The sequence below is a fragment of the Solanum dulcamara genome, chromosome 3, assembly GCF_947179165.1.
Source record: "Solanum dulcamara chromosome 3, daSolDulc1.2, whole genome shotgun sequence".
NCBI classification, from domain to species: Eukaryota; Viridiplantae; Streptophyta; class Magnoliopsida; order Solanales; family Solanaceae; genus Solanum; species Solanum dulcamara.
In genome coordinates this window covers 36778509-36796666 of record NC_077239.1, presented here as the reverse complement: position 1 = coordinate 36796666, position 18158 = coordinate 36778509, and the positions used below count along the sequence as shown (strand labels likewise).

Here is an 18158-nt window from a genome sequence, read left to right as displayed (position 1 = left end):
ATGATCAAAATCTATTCAAATACATAATCTTCATAAAAATACGAATCCAATGACACCCATATTGCTATATTTATTTTCGGATAAAAACTTGAGTCAAAAAGTCATCTCGAGTCAATGAATTCAAATCTGATATTTTCTTTCTGATTATGTTCACTCATGATAAAATAAACTCACATGTCAAATTTTAGCTAAAACGGATCGTTATTCGACTCCCAAATCAAGATTTTATATGAAGAACCCTAGGGTCATATTTTCGTATTTCAGCATTATTTCTCCACCAATATACCCTAAAAATATGTTCATAATCACATAAAAATTTAATGAAGAGGATGAGAATAATTACCTTGATGCTTTTGAATAAAATTCTCTATTTTTCTCTTCTCCTTTATTTTTCTTTTCCCCTTTCTTTTCTTTCTTCCTCTGTATTTTTTTTTCAAGTTTCTGTCGCTTTCTCGTTCTCTCATTTACATCTGATGACAGCCATCAGATTATATATATATATATATATATATATATATTTCTTTTCTTTTATTATTATTATTATTATTTTATTTCCTTTTTTGATTTATTTTTTTATTTTTTTAAAATTATTTTTAACAACAAAATAATTTTTTTTCATTAATATGAAAATCATGCCACTCATTCTCACAAGTCATAAATTATATATAAAAGTTAAGGGTTACATAGAAAAATCAACAAAAGTCACAAAATAAGGTCGTCACATTATCCACCACTAAAAATCATATTCGTCCTCGAATATAAAGTAAAGGAATATACCTGAAGATTCAAAAAGATGGGAATATCTAGCACGTATCTCAGCCTTTGTCCCCCAAGTCACCTCTCCGAATGAACGGTGCTTCCATTGTACCTTTACTGAAGCTATTTCCTTGGTTCTAAGCTTATGGACCTGCCTATCTAGAATAGCTATAGGCTCCTCCTCAAATGTCAGGTCTGGACCCAACTCCACTGAATCGAGTGATAACACATGGGACTCATCTGAAACATACTTCTGGAGCATAAAAATATGAAACACGTTATGCACAGCCGATAAGCTAGGTGGTAAGGCCAATTTATAAGCTACCTATCCCACTCGCGCCAAAACCTCAAATGGGCTAATAAATCGAGGGTTGAACTTGCCCCTTCTCCCAAACCGCATCACGCCCTTCATGGGCGACACTCGAAGCTAAACATGATCACCCACCATGAACTTCAATGGTCGAACGCTCCGGTCTGCATAACTCTCCTGCCTACTCTGGGCTATCAAGAGTCTACCCTAAATCCTACGAACTTGCTCCATAGCATCTCTAAGCAACTCTGTGTCTAAGGAGTCCATCCTAGCTAAGTCAAACCATCCAATAGGGGATCGACACCGCCTACCATACAAAGCCTCAAATGGAGCCATCTGAATACTGGAGTGATAACTACTATTGTAGGAAAACTCCGCTAGGGGCAAGTGTTGATCCCATCTAGCACCAAAATAAATAACACAATCTCGGAGCATGTCCTCCAACACTTGGATCTTCCACTCGGACTGACCATCGGTCTGTGGGTGAAAAGCTGTACTCATATCAAGTCTAGTGCCCAAACCATATTGTAATGCCTGCCAAAAGTGTGAAGTAAATACTGAACTTCAATCCAAAACAATGGATACTGGGACACCATGAATCCAAACGATATGGCTAATATACAACTGGGATAGCTTATTCGTTGTGTACCTCACCTTAACTGGAATAAAATGGGCAGACTTTGTTAGTCTGTCAACCAACACCCATATAGAGTCATAACCACCCACGATGGGAGGTAAACCCACAATGAAGTCCATAGTGATCATTTCCCACTTCCAAGTGGGAATAGGCATCTTCTGACTCACACCCCCAGGCCACTGGTGCTCACACTTTACCTGCTGGCAAGTCAAACACTTGGACACGAACTCTGCGATGTCCTTCTTCACCCCGTACTACCAATAGTGCTGGCCAGATCATGATACATCTTGGTTTCTCTCAGATGGATGGAATACCTTGAACAATGAGCCTCTTCCAAAATAAGTCTATTCAGGTCACCCAAGCACACAAATTTTGCCGCCAATCCTTAATACACCTTCCAAATCAAGTACCACCTCCTTAGCTTCACCTTTTAATATCATGTCTCGATTGATACATAAATTCTAATCCTCAAACTGTCTCTCCCGAATCTGCTCAACCAAGGAATAACGTGCCTCCACAAGGCAAGAACACCACCATCCTCTGAAATCTACAACCGGACAAGGCTATTAGCCAGCCTTTGAACATCTCTAGCCAATGGTTGTTCCTCAACTCGGATCGCGGCAAGACTCCCCATACTAGAGGATTTCCTACTCAAGACATCCGCCACCACATTGGATTTTCCTTGGTGATACAAGATAGTCATGTCGTAGTCCTTCAGCAACTCAAGCCATCTACGTTGCCTCAAGTTCAGATCCCTCTGACTGAATATATACTGAAGTCCCCTATGATTGGTGAAGACCTCTCAATGCACACCGTATAGGTAATGATGCCATAACTTAAGCATGAAAACCATAGCCTCTAACTCCAAATTATGAGTAGGATAGTTTTTCTCATGGGCCTTCAACTGTCTCGAAGCATAGGCAACCACTTTCCCCTTTTGCATCAACACTCCGCCTAAACCAACTCCAAAAGCATCATAGTATACACTAAATCCCACACCGTCCTTGGGTAGCATCAAAATAGGAGCCGGAGTCAATAAAGTCTTAACCTTTTGGAAGTCTCTCACACTCGTCAGACCAATGAAAATCCAAGGCCTTCTGAGTCAATCTAGTCAATGGAGCTGCAATAGTGGAGAAGTCCTGCACGAACCATCTATAATAACCGACTAACCCTACAAAAATACAAATACCAATAGGAGAAGTAGGCCTTGTCCAACCTCTAACTATCATAACCCAACCTCATAGGCCGTGATGGGTGCCCGAACTGGGCACTCGTGTATATCCCTAATATCTGTAAGTAAATCTGTCCCCTATTTAAGTTATAACACATCAACAGATAGGATAACCTATAAGCCGGCGAGACTTATCATAGGAACCACGGTATATACATGCATATACAACCCATACACAACCCACATACATGTCCACAAGCCTCTAAGAGTAAGAACAACAACATAAGGCAGGACAGGGCCTCTGCCGTACCCGTGAATAAATAAATATATACATCGAGGGTTAATACCAAAACTAAGCTCCGGCACAATAGAGCGCTTCTGAACTACTGAGTGGAACTCTTACGCAGATGGATCCCCAAGATATGTATCTGTACCTGCAGGTATGAATGCAGCCCCCCTAAGAAAGAGGGGTCAGTATGATATATGTACTGAGTATGTAAAACATAGACATCATAAGGAAATTACAGTTGGTGTAGGGATGCAGGGGGCAAGTATAACATTTAACCATTTACCGTACTCGGGAAACCATTCCCCTATGTGCCAATCGCTAGCGCATCCAGGGCCATCATATAAAAGAAAGTCATACATATTACCATCACGTACTGTGCCCAACCCATTAGGGGACTCGGGTACCATCTACATCATTCTGTCATCATAAGCACATATATATTATTAGCGCTGTGGAACATACAACCCGATCCATGTATATAGTAAGTACATGCCAAGGAACGTATGACCCGATCCGCACATTGCATAATAATGCCGAGAAACGACGGCCCAATCCACGTATCATATAGTAATGTCGAGGAATGTTTGGTCCAATCCACGTATCATATAATAATGCCGAGAAACGTTCGGTCCGATCCATATATCATATAGTAATGTCGAGGAATGTTTGGTCTGATCCACATATCATATAGTAATACCAAGGAACGTTTGGCACAATCCATCTACCATATAATAATAATTATATTATAGCCGGCCCGGGACTCAGTGAAATATGTATTACAGTATACATGAATAAAGTAGTGAGTAACCATATACAATCTAAATCATTATCAGAGACTCGAAAATGTAAGAAGATTAAGCTATCGTCTGAGGACCAGAATAGTAGTGTAGCCATCTCAAGTGTTTTCTAAATGCAATTGAGGCCTATATCACTTAGGACCTCGAGGACCCTAGACATGTACTAAAGTAATACTAATAGTTCATAGAATCAGGGATACCCATCATCACATAGTCCTTAGGACTAGGAGCTTGTGTATCCAGTACTTCTAAACCTATGGAGTTCAAGGAAAGTAGTTCAACTTACTACAAGAGTTTGACATTCAGAAGTGAATAAGAGATACAGATTACATTTAGGACTTAAAAGTGGAGTTACCCAAGAGCTCGTATCACATTTTACTTACAATTAGGACATGCCAAAGGAAGAGAAAGAATAAGCTTTACCTAGCCTCTACTTTTCCTCAAGGAGTCATCATTTACATATATCGTACCCAGCCCGTCATGGGCTCGGTATCATAACCTTATTATTACATTACCTTACCATCATAGCACCACACTTATGTCAAAGACATATCAAGAGGAAAGAAGGGTAGCTCTATGTACTTATGCCGAAACATGCCAAGAGAAAGGAGATAACTTCACATACTTACTACTCTCCATCATATAGAAGCCTTGAGAAGCAATAATTCAACTAGTATAGGAATTCTACCATTGAGAAGTGAATAAGACTTATGAGTCATACTTGGGGTTATATGAATGGAATTATCCCCACATTTCGTATATCAATTACTTAAGCCTTAGACATGCCAAGAGAAAAGAAGGATAGCTTCACATACTTATGCAAAAGACATGCCAAGAGAAAGCTTCACATACCTTTTTCGAGATTAATTAAAATTTGGCTTGCCTTGATACCTCCTTAACCTATTTGACATAAAATTAATACTAAGATTAATAGCCTTTCACTTTCTAATATCCCACTGTACAACCAAGTACTAATAGGAGTCATTTCCTTATCCATTACCCTCAACTAATTCCGATGCTACCAAAAATCGGGCAGTATTTCCCCTGTTACTTCAACATCCCCAAGATTTCAACTCGACCAAAGTTTCAACAACCATACAACCAAAAACAACCAGAAGAATATATACAAGTAAACCACTTCAACATTACATAATACAACTCCAAACAACTAGCTCAAAACTACGACACGAAAATAGAGTTTTTAATCTTTATTTCACAAAATCTTTAACCATACCAAATGGAGGGTTGTGTTTCTGCAACCAAAAGTGACCACTCCATTTTTAAAACACTTTAAATCCCTGAAACACGCAACCTAACCAGCTGCACCCGCAATACCACAACGACAACCACTACTCGACTTTGATTTAGCTACAACCACTTCAATTTAGTTTATTTTTAATGTCAAGCATCCTTGTGAAATTTTTCCACTTCCAACCTTATTTAAGACATTTAATATACCTTATAACAACATCATAAACTTCAATTTGAAAGGGAAACCCTTACCTTTACCGAAACTCGTCAAACTCGTCGAAACTTGCCTCAGAAGTTCCTTTAGCGCGCCTAAAACTTTATGGCTATTTGTTAATGTTTTGGGCTGCTAAAAACCATAAATATTCATTAATAACACCTTCATAACATTGTGGTACCCCCTAGATAATTAATTCACGGAGAGAAATCAAAGAACTCACCTTTTTTTCCTTCTAAAACTGTGGCTCTCTCCCTCTCTAGTTTCTTCTCTTCTCTTCTTTCTTTTTCTTGAATTTTCTAGATAAGTATGGAAATTTAATAAGTCATAAGACATATATATATATAGGCCACCTAAGGGTGTGACACGTGTCAACCACTAAGTGGTGACATGTGTCAAGCCCTCATTGGGCCAATACACCCCTTTCCTCCAATCATAGGCAGCCATGTGGCATGTGGGGTCCACCATCCTTGCTCTAGATTCTTCCACATGGGAATCTCTCATGCTGCCATGTGGCACTCTCTTCTCCCTCTCGTGGGTTTGTAATCTCGTCTTACTTTATGAACCTATATAATCCTTGCTACGTATGCTTGGTATGTACTCCAGTAGCTTAAGTATGTAAGATTTCCAAGTTGGTAGCTTACGTAAATAAGTCATGTCCTATGACTCATCATTCGGTCTCCAACTTCCTCCAGATTCTTATAACTCTATTTCCAATATTCTCTACTATAGGGTATCACATTCTCCTTTTTTTAGATTTCTTTGATAACGTTATAGATTATTTGGCTCACATGGCAACTCTTAAGAAGCTTAAAAGTTCTTAAGAAGTCTTAAGAAGCTTTAAGAAACTTTAGGAAACCTTAAGAAACTTAAGAGGCTTACGATCCTTCCGTGAAACTTAAGAGCCTTTCAAGAAACTTAAGAACGTGTTCCAAGGTACAAAAGTACTGAGTGTAACATCCTTCCCCCCTTTAGAACATTCATCCTCGATTGTGAACCAAAACCTTCCTCAAGATCTTACACAGACTATTGGAGAGTTTCTCTATTCCATTGCAATAACATATACTTTCATCGAGTCATCACTATCAGAGTCCCAAAGGTTGGGATTACCTATAGCGTAAGGGGTAGGTATGGATAACTGTATTTTATTTCCTTCTCCGCTTCCCAAGTCATCTCTTTACAATTTTTATTTCGCGACAATACCTTGACGGAAGCTACATCCTTAGTTCACAATCTTCTACTTCACCAACCTAGGATGGCAATAGGTTGCTTCTCATAGGATAACTCATGTGTGACCTGGCTAACATATGCGGGATATACCCGGGTTAGATTACCAACGTACTTGAAAAGCATTGATACATGGAAGACTGGATGTACCACTTCCAGATTTGCTGGTAAGTCAAGCTCATAGGCAACCTTGCCTAATCGGCAGAGGATCTAATAAGGTCAATGTATCTAGGAATAAGGTCCCCTTTCCTGCTGGATCTCATTACTTTCTCTGTGGGGGGTACCTTCAGAAATTCCCAATCATTAACTTAAAACTCTAGAAGTTGACATCGATTACCTATGTATGAATTATGTCAACTCTGAGCTGCTAACACTCTCTCCTAAATAAGTTTCACCTTCTCGATGGCTTATTGAACCATGCCTGGGCCCATTAGTCGCGTTTTACCAACATCAACCCACCAATTGATGACCTACTCTTTTTTCCATACCAAGTCTCTTCCGGGGCCATCTGGAGATTAGAATGATAGTTGATATAGTAAATACTCTTGACAGGTAGTAGGCAATTATCCAAGCTACCTTTGGAGTCAACCATATAGGCTCGCAATACCTCTTCTAGCATTTAGCTAGTAAGCTTAGTCTATCCTTCGGTCTGATGGTACAATGGTGTACGAAGACCTATCTATATTCCCAATCTCTTCTTGGACTGATCTTCAGTAGTTAATTGTAACTCGGGCTCCTTCTTCTAAGACAATAGCTATGGGAACTCCATAAAGTCTCACCACCCTTTTGACCTATAATTTTACACAATCTCGACTGGATAGGTAGTCCTTGATTGAAGGAATATGGGCTGATCTTGTTAATCTGCGGAAAATATTCCATATAGAATTATATGTCTAGGAAGTGCAAAGTGAGTCTTATATCCAAGGTTGTGTTATGTAATCTTTGACCTCATATATTACTTCTTGCCTTCTTTAGATGACATCAACTGGTACCCTCGCCTTTTGGGTTTTGCTTTTTGCCCATCAGAGTTGGCTACCAAGTTGTGCTGAAGTCCCCTCACACAATGACCTGTATAGCCGTTATGTGGTTTAACTTATCATTAACTGGTATTATGTTGAAGAACTGTGGCATATAAGTGCGTCATCTGATAGTAATCGGCTAATCCTGCTTGTTTTGCTTAAGCTCTTTTACAATTACCTTATCATAAGTTATAACACTCTAGGTACATAATCTCGTGTCGTTGCTTCGCCGCTAGTTCAAATTCTCCTATCTCATGCGATCATAGAAGCACTAACACACCGGATCCCACTGGAATTCCAAAGTTATATGTGCTTGGACGAGAGTAGTACTAGGATGGGTGACCCCCTCGGGAAGTCCTCGTGTCACGTTCTATTGCCATCCTTGCAATAATGTGTGAAGGCACTCATCTTAGCCCAAGATTTACCTTAGTATCTTCTCGCTAGTCTTCATGTTTATCCTTGCCCTCTCTTCTTCTCTCTTACAACCGGTGTCGGGGTAGATTTTTAATTCAACCATGATTGTGTCCTTTTTGGCCATTTAATTTAACTTCTCTTCGTATTCCTTTGTAACATCTCCAAAATATCATAACTCATTTTCATCATGCACTCCTTCGCTTGGTCTTATGCTATATATAACTATTCGTAGGTTGCACAACTACTCTTATACCACTAGTATGAGGTAAATGCAGTCTTTTCATCTCCCGGTCTGTCTTGCTTTACATTATCGACTTCACACTAGGACTTGCTCATGCTAATGCTATTTTGTCCTACTTCTTTCTTTTCTTCCTTTACGTACTCCTTGGTCTCCTCATTTCCTACCATAGGAGATTTTCTATTCTCCTTGCTACTTGTACGTCTCGATATCAGCGACCAATGACGTTGTTGTCATATCTTAATCTTTACTCAAACATGGCCCTACTACCCTTTTCGCGTCCCTTAGTTTTCTCAGTCCTACTCTCTTATCGTATTCACCCTTTTTTGTAGGAACCCATGATTCTTCACACGGTCTTAGATACCGCAGATTCTACCTATTTATTGTTGGCCTTGAGCTCTTACTAACTCGTGCCAGTATTGGATCTCGCTTGAAATTTAAGCGGTCATGTCAACATGTGACAGTGTCTGTTGATTTCCTCTCACGCTTGTATTTCTCTTGTCCACTTCCCCCCTTTAGGGTGTACCCATGTCATCCTCTGTTTATTTTCAACTGTTCATACGCATATGATTCTGTTCCAACACATTTGACATACTGCACCATGTCTACACCTTTTGTTAACTTATCTATACTTTAGGTTGCCCCTGTAAGAAACCTTAATATAACCATGGGGTGCTCAAAATTCTCAATAACTAGTACCCAATCTAGTCCAAGTACTAGTACTCGAGTCATATAACTAATGTAGTAGTTTAGCCGAACCCGCATTTCCTTCATCCCAATCAGTACGTCACTAATGCTTATAATCATGTCCGATTCTCCATTCGGGGGAACTTATACTCTGATGACACGTGTTTCTAGCTTTGCTATAACACTACCTTCATCCTAGTGAATACCACTTATTCCTCTTAATGGACTCGCAATGCATCAATGGTCTTGCAGAGCTACCTCTTTTATCCTTGAGGGGTCTTACTATTTTCCATGGTGGAGGTACATATACACAATACCCTTTTCTGCTTCGTGCGCTTTCATTCTTATCGTGTACTCGATGCTAACTCCTAATCTTACTCACAATCACATTCTTTAGTTACTTCATTACTAGGCCCTACGTACTTCCATGATGATCCTCATTATATTCACACTATATTCTGCTCATGGTCAATCCCGGAGGTAATATTTCTTAACCTTTATTCACGATCCTTACTCTGGACTAATTCCATCTGGTGGAGCAAGTGTACTTAACCCCTTTATCCTTCCTCATCATTCTCATCCTTAATACCTAGTCTTAAGATGTTCATATCTATCACCATTCTTCTTACCATATCAGTATCGACCTTTTAATTACCACCCATACCGCAATTTACCTATTTCCCAAAGTCAGTTGTACTCCTAGTTTAGTTGGATCTTATCATTACCGTGGATACAATCTCTCAAGATATACTATAACCTTATATCTCATTCTCTTTTTATTTCAAAAAACAATTCAGCAGAGTTTCCTTTATATTCCTTACTATCCCAAACCTGCACTCAGGAAATATCAACAATGCCTCACAGGGCCAACATATATATATTCATATCACCGCCACATAGGATGCCCAATATCAACAGCAGTTTAAAATAATGGACTTACCTCGTATGTCCAACTTGAACTGCACCTATTACACTTTTCTGTCTACTTTTCCCTTCAATCTTCGACTTTACATTTCAATCATATTTTAATATTCTTACCTTATCTAGCATGCCTCCTTCACACCATTACTTACCTGTATACTGGGTAGCTTCCAATATCATCCATCATTTTCTTTTGTCGATATCGTTCTTCAGCTGAAACCAAAGGTTAGAAAAAGGGATTTCATATCCTATAGCTAGGCTCTATCCCACGATCTAAGACAAGAAAGGAAGATAACATCCTAAATGTCATGTAGCCTCCTGTTTATAAATGTGGTGCACAACACACCAATAAAGAGACTCTACTAGACATGGTCTGTAGATATTCCAAGGAAAGACCACTCTGATATCACTTTTATCACGACCCAACCCCATAGGCCGTGATGGGTGCCCGAACTGGGCACTCGCATATATCCCTGATATCTGTAAGTAAATCTATCCCCTGTTTAAGTTATAGCACATCAATAGGCAGGATAACCTATAAGCCGGCGAGACTTATCATAGGCACCATGGTACATACATGCATATACAACCCATACACAACCCATATACATGTCCACAAACCTCTAAGAGTAAGAACAACAACATAAGGCGGGACAGGGCCTCTGTCGTACCCATGAATAAATAAATATATACATTGAGGGTTAATACCAAAACTAAGCTCCGGCATAATAGAGCACTTCTAAAATACTGAGTGGAACTCTTACGCAGATGGATCCCCAAAATATGTATCTGTACCTGCGGGCATGAACGCAGCCCCCCTAAAAAAGGGGGGTCAGTATGATATATGTACTGAGTATGTAAAGCATAGACATCATAAGGAAATTATAGTTGGCATAGGGATGCAGGGGGCAAGTATAACATTTAACCATTTACCATACTCGCATCGTATAAAAAAGTCATACATATTACCATCACGTACTGTGTCAGGCCCGTTAGGGGACTTGGTGTACCATCTACATCATTCTGTCATATAAGCACATATATATTATTAGCACTATCGAACGTTGTTACACCCCACACTATAGATCTTGGAATGTCTCTTAAGCTTCTTAGCAGTTACTATATGAGTCGGATAATCTACAACGCTATTAAACAACTCCAAGGAAGGGAGAATGTGATACCCCATAGTAGGGAAGGTTGGAAATAGGGTTATGAGAAGTCGGAAGAAGTTGGAGGCCAAGTAATGAGTCGTAGGACTCGACTTACCTACGTAAGCTACTAACTTAGAAGTCCTACAAACTTAAGCTACTTGAGTACACGTCGAGCTAAGTAGCAAGGAGTGTGTAGGCTCTTGAAGTAAGATGATATTATGAGCTCACGAAAGAGAAATAGGGAAATAATGCGCCTACTCGAAGCAAGTAGGTGATGCACCTACTTAGGGTCAAGTAAGTGATGCACCAGCTTGGGGTGGACCCCACTGTCATATGGCAGCATGTGATTGGCCACGTGGGTTGAGGTGGCACCCTAGGAAGGCTGTCATGTGTCACCCTAGGAGGCTTCCACTTGGCACCTTCTAAAGAGGTGTATATATATGTATTAAGTGACTCTTAACTTTTTCATTATCCAAAAATAAGCCAAGGAATTTGAGAGAAAAATGTGAAGAACACAAGGAACAAGGCAGCCAATTTTGAGAAATTAAAGGTAAGTTCTTCAATTTTTCTCCGTGAATTAATTATCTATGGTGTTACTCTACCACATGGAGATGTATATATGTATATTAAGATACCTATGGAACCATATCTTCAGCTTTATACCTAGAAAAGGGTGAAAGAACAAGAGGAAAACGCTAGAGGGGCAAGGGGAGGAGCTACGGGTTTGGGGGCTGCCAAGGTAAGCTTCCGAGTTTCATTCTGTGAATTAATTATTTGAGGTGTTACAAGGTTATATAATAGTGTTTTATAACCAAAAATTACAATTTGGGGAAGCGTAGAAGGGAAATAAACAGCCCGCTTAATTTCAGCACGTTTGGAAAAGTTCTGAGTTGTAATTTGGCAGTTTTGGCCAATTTCGGGTAAGGTAAGGTTTCTCCTCTTAATTTTGGAGTTTATGGTATTTTTAAGAAGTGTATTATATGTTGTTTAAGTGGCTGTAAATGTGAAAACATCATAGAGATGCTTGACATTCGAAATAAACTAAATTGGAGTCGCTATAGTTGAATTGTCGTCAAAGTAAAGTATTGTGCTTGTGGTATATTGCTGCAGGTGTGTGGTGGTTTGTTGTAGGGCCTAAATGTGTTCTAAAATGGGTGTGGGTGCTGCTGGTTGAAGCCACACGACCCCTTGTTTTGTATAATTAAAGGTTCTACAAAATAAAGGCTAGACACCCTATTTTGGTATCGTAGCTCCGAACGAGTCATTTGGAGTTTATGTTATATATTATTGATATAAACTGCTTAAACATATGTTGCAGGTTATTGTTGGTTGGATTTAGGTATTCAGAGTGGAATTGGAAATTCAGATAGGGCATACTATAGGGGAGGTGCTGCCCAATTTTCGTAAACTCTTTATCAACTAAAATCAATGAAAAAATTGTAGTCAAAGAGGGAAATTATATCCCTAGGATGTTTTCATGATCCAAATCCGGGTGTGATGACACTCATTTCAACCCACCAAGACAAGTCAGCCTAATACCTAATGGAAAGTAGATGCGGAAGAAAATGAAATAAATCAAAATTTAACTTAATCAAAAACACATAAAACAAACTCAAATTACCCCAAGATTAGTTGTCATGTGTACAAGCCACTAATACATTACCGAAGTACGAAAGAAAATACAGTCACAATGACTTTGTCTCTAGAGTAGGACTAAAATATATTAAAGGAGTAAGATGTGTCCGCTAGATGGATGTAACAGATATCTCAACACTCGAGATGATAGCCTCGAATGTGGTATTAAACGCGAGGAGATCAAGCAGGTCCAGACTCACAACCTACACAAGTATAGAAGCAAGGGGTGAGTACCAAACAATACGGTACTCAGCAAGTGGATAACTAAAACTAAGCAAAGCTCAATAGATACAAATACTCTTGTCATCCCAATTGAACCTCCTTAACTACAACCTGCATAAAACCAACCAAACTCCACACTCTACGCAATAATAATAGTACAGTCCACGAATACTCATCAGTAGTCTCATCAAGTGAATCATATCAAGTCAAGTTCAACATATACAGAGCAATAAGTGGTAAACAAGAATTCACAAATATCAACGAAATGCGATGCAATGCAATGAAATGATGCATGTCTGTCCTATTGGTACACATCCGCTGAATAATAGTCCAGAACACATGGGGAACATTTCTGTCCATGTTACCTTCCACAGAGTGTGTGGCCCATCCCCCCAATATACATATCCTGCCACAGAGCGTGTCACCCGACACCTTTGTTTCATAATACCTGTCATGGAGCGTGTGGCCCAACTCTTTTTTTTCATATCATTTTCAGTCTCAGCACAGTATGTCAGAACCAATGCAATCAATTCATGTTCATATGATTCACAATAATAACATGATAACAATAATAATTTTTCCTATCTCACATCAACATAGTCATTTTACATGTCCAAAATAGGCCCATAATCACAACATATCAATTCCACCAGTACATGTCATTAGATCACTATTTTATACCCCTCATCTCCATTTTTAAGGTCAATCATACAGTCAATAACCTAGTCTAATTCTCATTACTCCCCAGTACACATAACACGGAAATACAAGCATCTACAAGCTTAAACTGAGGTTTAGAAATTCACTTGCCTCAATTAAATTGAATAATCACTTTAAAACTTAAGTATTTCATAACGCTTCCAAACGATCAAAATTTGTTCAAATACATAATCTTCATAGGAATACGATTCCAATGACATTCATATTGCTATATTTATTGTCGAATAAAAAAATGGGTCAAAAAGTCATCTCTGGTCGTTGAAGTCAAATCTGAAATTTTCTTTATGATTATGTTCACTCATGATAAAATAAACTCACATGTCAAATTTCAGCTAAAATGGATCGTTATTCGACCCCAAATCAAGATTTTATGTGAAGAACCCTAGGGTCATATTTTCTTATTTCAGTGTTATTTTCCCACCAATATACCCTAAAAATATGTTCATAATCACATAAAAAAATAAAAGGATGAGAATAATTACTTGACGCTTTGGAATGAAATTCCCTAGTTTTCTCTTCTCCTTTATTTTTCTTTTCCCCTTTCTTTTCTTTCTTCCTCCGTATTTTTTTTCCAGTTTCTGCTGCTTTCTCTTTCTCTCATTTACATCTGATGGATTAATGCCATCAGATTATATATATATATATATATATATATATATATATATATATATATATATATATATATATATATTTCTTTTCTTTTATTATTATTCTTATTCTTCTTATTATTTTTATTTCTTTTTTAAAAAAATATTTGTAACAACAAAATAATTTTTTTTACATTAACATGAAAATCATGTCACTCATTTTCACAAGTCATAAATTATTTATAAAAGTTAAGGGTTAAATAAAAAAATCAACAAAAGTCACAAAATAAGGTCGTTACATTGAAAATGAAAATCATGCCACTCATTCCTACAAGTCATAAATTATTTACAAAAGTTAAGGGTTAAATAGAAAAATCAACAAAAGTTACAAAATAAGATCGTTACAGATGTGCAATTGGAAAGTCATGGATATTAAGCTGAAATTTGACATATATATGTCGAGTATTTTTACCGAGGTAATGTTCATACTCTATTTTTTGATATTGAAATTAAACATTTAATTATGTTCTGTTTCATTTACACTATATATTTTGAATATATTTTTTTCATATTAATGTATCAGTTTTATTTTCTCTTGTTGATACACATATTTATTTTTTGTTTGTTCATTTACAATGATATATTAAAATACGTGCGCTGATATACATCCTACACCGGAGAAACTGACAGTATTTGATTTGCCTAGTGCTCTTGATGTATCACCTTTTTAACCTTCCATATCAACTGCGAAGTCCAAGCAGGTGCAATCACAAGATATTCCCAAGCCCAATCAATTGATACCATAAGATCTTCCAGATTTTGAGGAATTGTCTACAAAACCTCCGGAGCAGTTGATAAGGAGATTAGGATGCGTTTCTAGTTCAGCCTCTACACCATCATCAAAGACAAAAAATAATGTTCATCAATCTAAATTAATTGCACCTGAAGCTAAACAACCTAAACAAGCTCCAGTGCCACCGAATCAAGCATTTGTAAATTCAGATGAACCACTCACGCCATCTGGTAATGTATCTGACATCTTCATTTCATTTGAAAGAGCATTCTATCAATTCAGATATTGAAGAAGTGAAGGAATACTCAAGAAAGTAATTCTCATCTTTTGTATTAAATATATATTTATTTACATTAAATTTTTATTAATATATTTTTATATTTTGTTAGGTTGACAAAAAAATTGAAGATCTTCAGTTTTTAATACAAACAATCCACACTGAGTTGATGAAAGTTGTTCGAAAGTAACATAATAAAGTAGAGAAGTTAATAGTTTACTTACCATGTTTTTTGACCTTGTTTAGTTTCATATATGTTTTGTATCATTTTTTTCTACATGAAGGATATTGATGGTAAAAATGTTTAAAATATGGTGGAAGATTTCGATCAATAAGCCATGTTGATTCTTCCCACAGTACTACATCAAAACTTATCCATTGCAATTAATGTTCTCATTGATGTACTTGTTGTTGAGACCGAAGAACCAATTCAAGTCTCCAAGCAGGATGTCAAAGAGGTCATGTATCTGATACACTAATTATAACTAATTTTATTTTGATGCATTATTTATTATATCAAATAAACACTTATATCACACACACTTGATTGAACATTGCTCCATTACTGTTGTTAAATAGTTAATATTTGATACAATATTCATTTTGTCTATCTAAATAAGTTTTGTATCAATTTGAGTTAATAATACATGCTATCATTTGATTGATACATTAAATTTATACATACACGATTGTATTAAATACACTTAATGATAAATTTATTGTTTCACTTATATTGTAATTTATTATTGATTAATGAACTTAACATTGCATTATTAATAAATACTTTAATTACTTAAAAAAAAAATTAAAATTTAAAATATAGAGTGATGATACATCCAAGAATCAACAAGGCATGGAGGATGTAACATAACTTCCATCCACAGCAGCTCATATTCATGTCCCTATTGGACCAATTGTTACTAACAAAGAGTTGATAAGCACAAAAATTTTTATATGATATATATACTTATTTAATGTATTATTCTAACTAATCATATATCTTTTTTAAGATGATGCAGCACCTGAAGTCCCCAAAACAACTGAAGAAGTGTCACTGGATTAAGATCTCACTGACATAATACATCATAACATCCGTCGATCAACTGCACATCCAATAGTGGTTGATATATCGGTAAACTTTACAATCGTTTATTTTGTCATGTCTTTCTTTATTAAGAATATCCCATTAACTATAATTCATATTCAAGAATTATATTATACTCAATTTGCATCATGTAGGATTCTACCACTTAGACTTCAATATTGTTATATTCCGTATTTTTACATCTTGGACTATTCGTGAGCTAACAGATATAAATTCAAGGACTTTTACTTTTGAATTTTAAAATGGCATGATTTTTTTGTAAATGAAAAGTAATATGGATAATATATGTGAAGTAAAAGACATCTCAAGAAGGACCCTTGAGCCAAATCAAAGTAGAAGCCATCAAATATATTTTTTTAAAGTCACATTTTTGGGTAAGCTGACTTCGGGAGGCCATAACCCCTTTACGATTTGGTAATTTGGGAAAACTCTCAAAATTAAAGTTGTATATAATTGAAATATATTTTCAACCATAGGTTGTGGGTCTGAAGAAGACATTGGGATAAGGAGATATGGATGTTTTAAGGCAGAAGGGTCAAGCTAAATAGTGGATTCGGCCCAACCGGATTCCAACTCGGGTTTGGCCCAATACCCACATCATTTAAAGGATATTTTTAGCTTCCTTTTTCATTCTCAAATAAATAAATATCCAGAAATTTCCAGAGAGAGAGAGAGGAAGATCTTATAGAGAAACACCAAATTTGACCAAAATTCGAGTCCTAAAATCCGAAGCTCACGAAGAGAAAAGTGTTGTACATCGCGTTGCCTTTAATTTGAGCTAAATATCAGGCAAGAAAGACGTGTTAATAGGGTTTATGCACACTTGAAGTAATATTAAAGTCCATTTTTCATTGTTAACAAGTTTGTTTAGAGTTTTAACGGATTAGAACGGAGAAAATAGCGTTATAAACTCGTTTGATGATTTGTTGAGATTTATGGGTTAAGGGGCTATTTTAGGTGGATTAAATGAATCGAATTAGCTTAGTGATGATGTATAATAATGGTTGATATTGTTTTGATGTTGTTGATGAGTTGTTGTTCTTGAATTTGGAGGAATAAGGTGTATAGAGATTGTAAGTGTTCAAATCCATTTTTGGAATTGCGTAGCTTGTAGTAATTCTTGAATATCTCATTGTACAGACATTTGGTTTTAGAAAATAAATATGTTTTGGAAAGCTAATACACGTACCTACAACACTTATATTTATGTTAGAGCCTATATATGTTGTTATTATATCGAAAAAAGAGGATGAATCATAAGACAAGTTCTGTCCAGATTCTTAATTGAAAAATCCCTCATTTATAGCTGTTAGTGTTTTGATGATATATTTTTGTACAAAATGAGTTTTGAATTGATTTCTTTTGGATTGAAAACTTAATACAGAGATCTAAAAGTTTAGTGAGGTCATCAAGTCCAGTTTTGCCATTTTTAATTTCAAAATTTAGATAAAACTTGAGGTATTCGGCTTTCCGAACTTACTGTTTTGGTAACATAATTCGGGTGGCAACATTCTAGGCTTATTGTCAATAATAAATCTTGTTTTATGTCAATAATTTGGATTGTTGATATTACTTGATGATTATATGGCTGGTTTGGAAGTGGGGAAAGAGAGTTGTATGGGGGAGGTGCTGTCCAAATTTTTTTAGAAATAACCTACTAACGATATAGTACATTTTATTCCTATCCATAGCTTAAGCATAGTACTTAATATTTTGATATAGGTTGAGACAATATTG

The 18158-nt window shown here is 36.7% G+C and overlaps 1 pseudogene; it reads left to right on the top strand.

The window, feature by feature from the left end:
• The first annotated feature begins 7923 nt into the window (after positions 1–7923).
• Positions 7924–8043, top strand: LOC129883871 (5S ribosomal RNA; annotated as a pseudogene).
• Positions 8044–18158: the final 10115 nt, after the last annotated feature.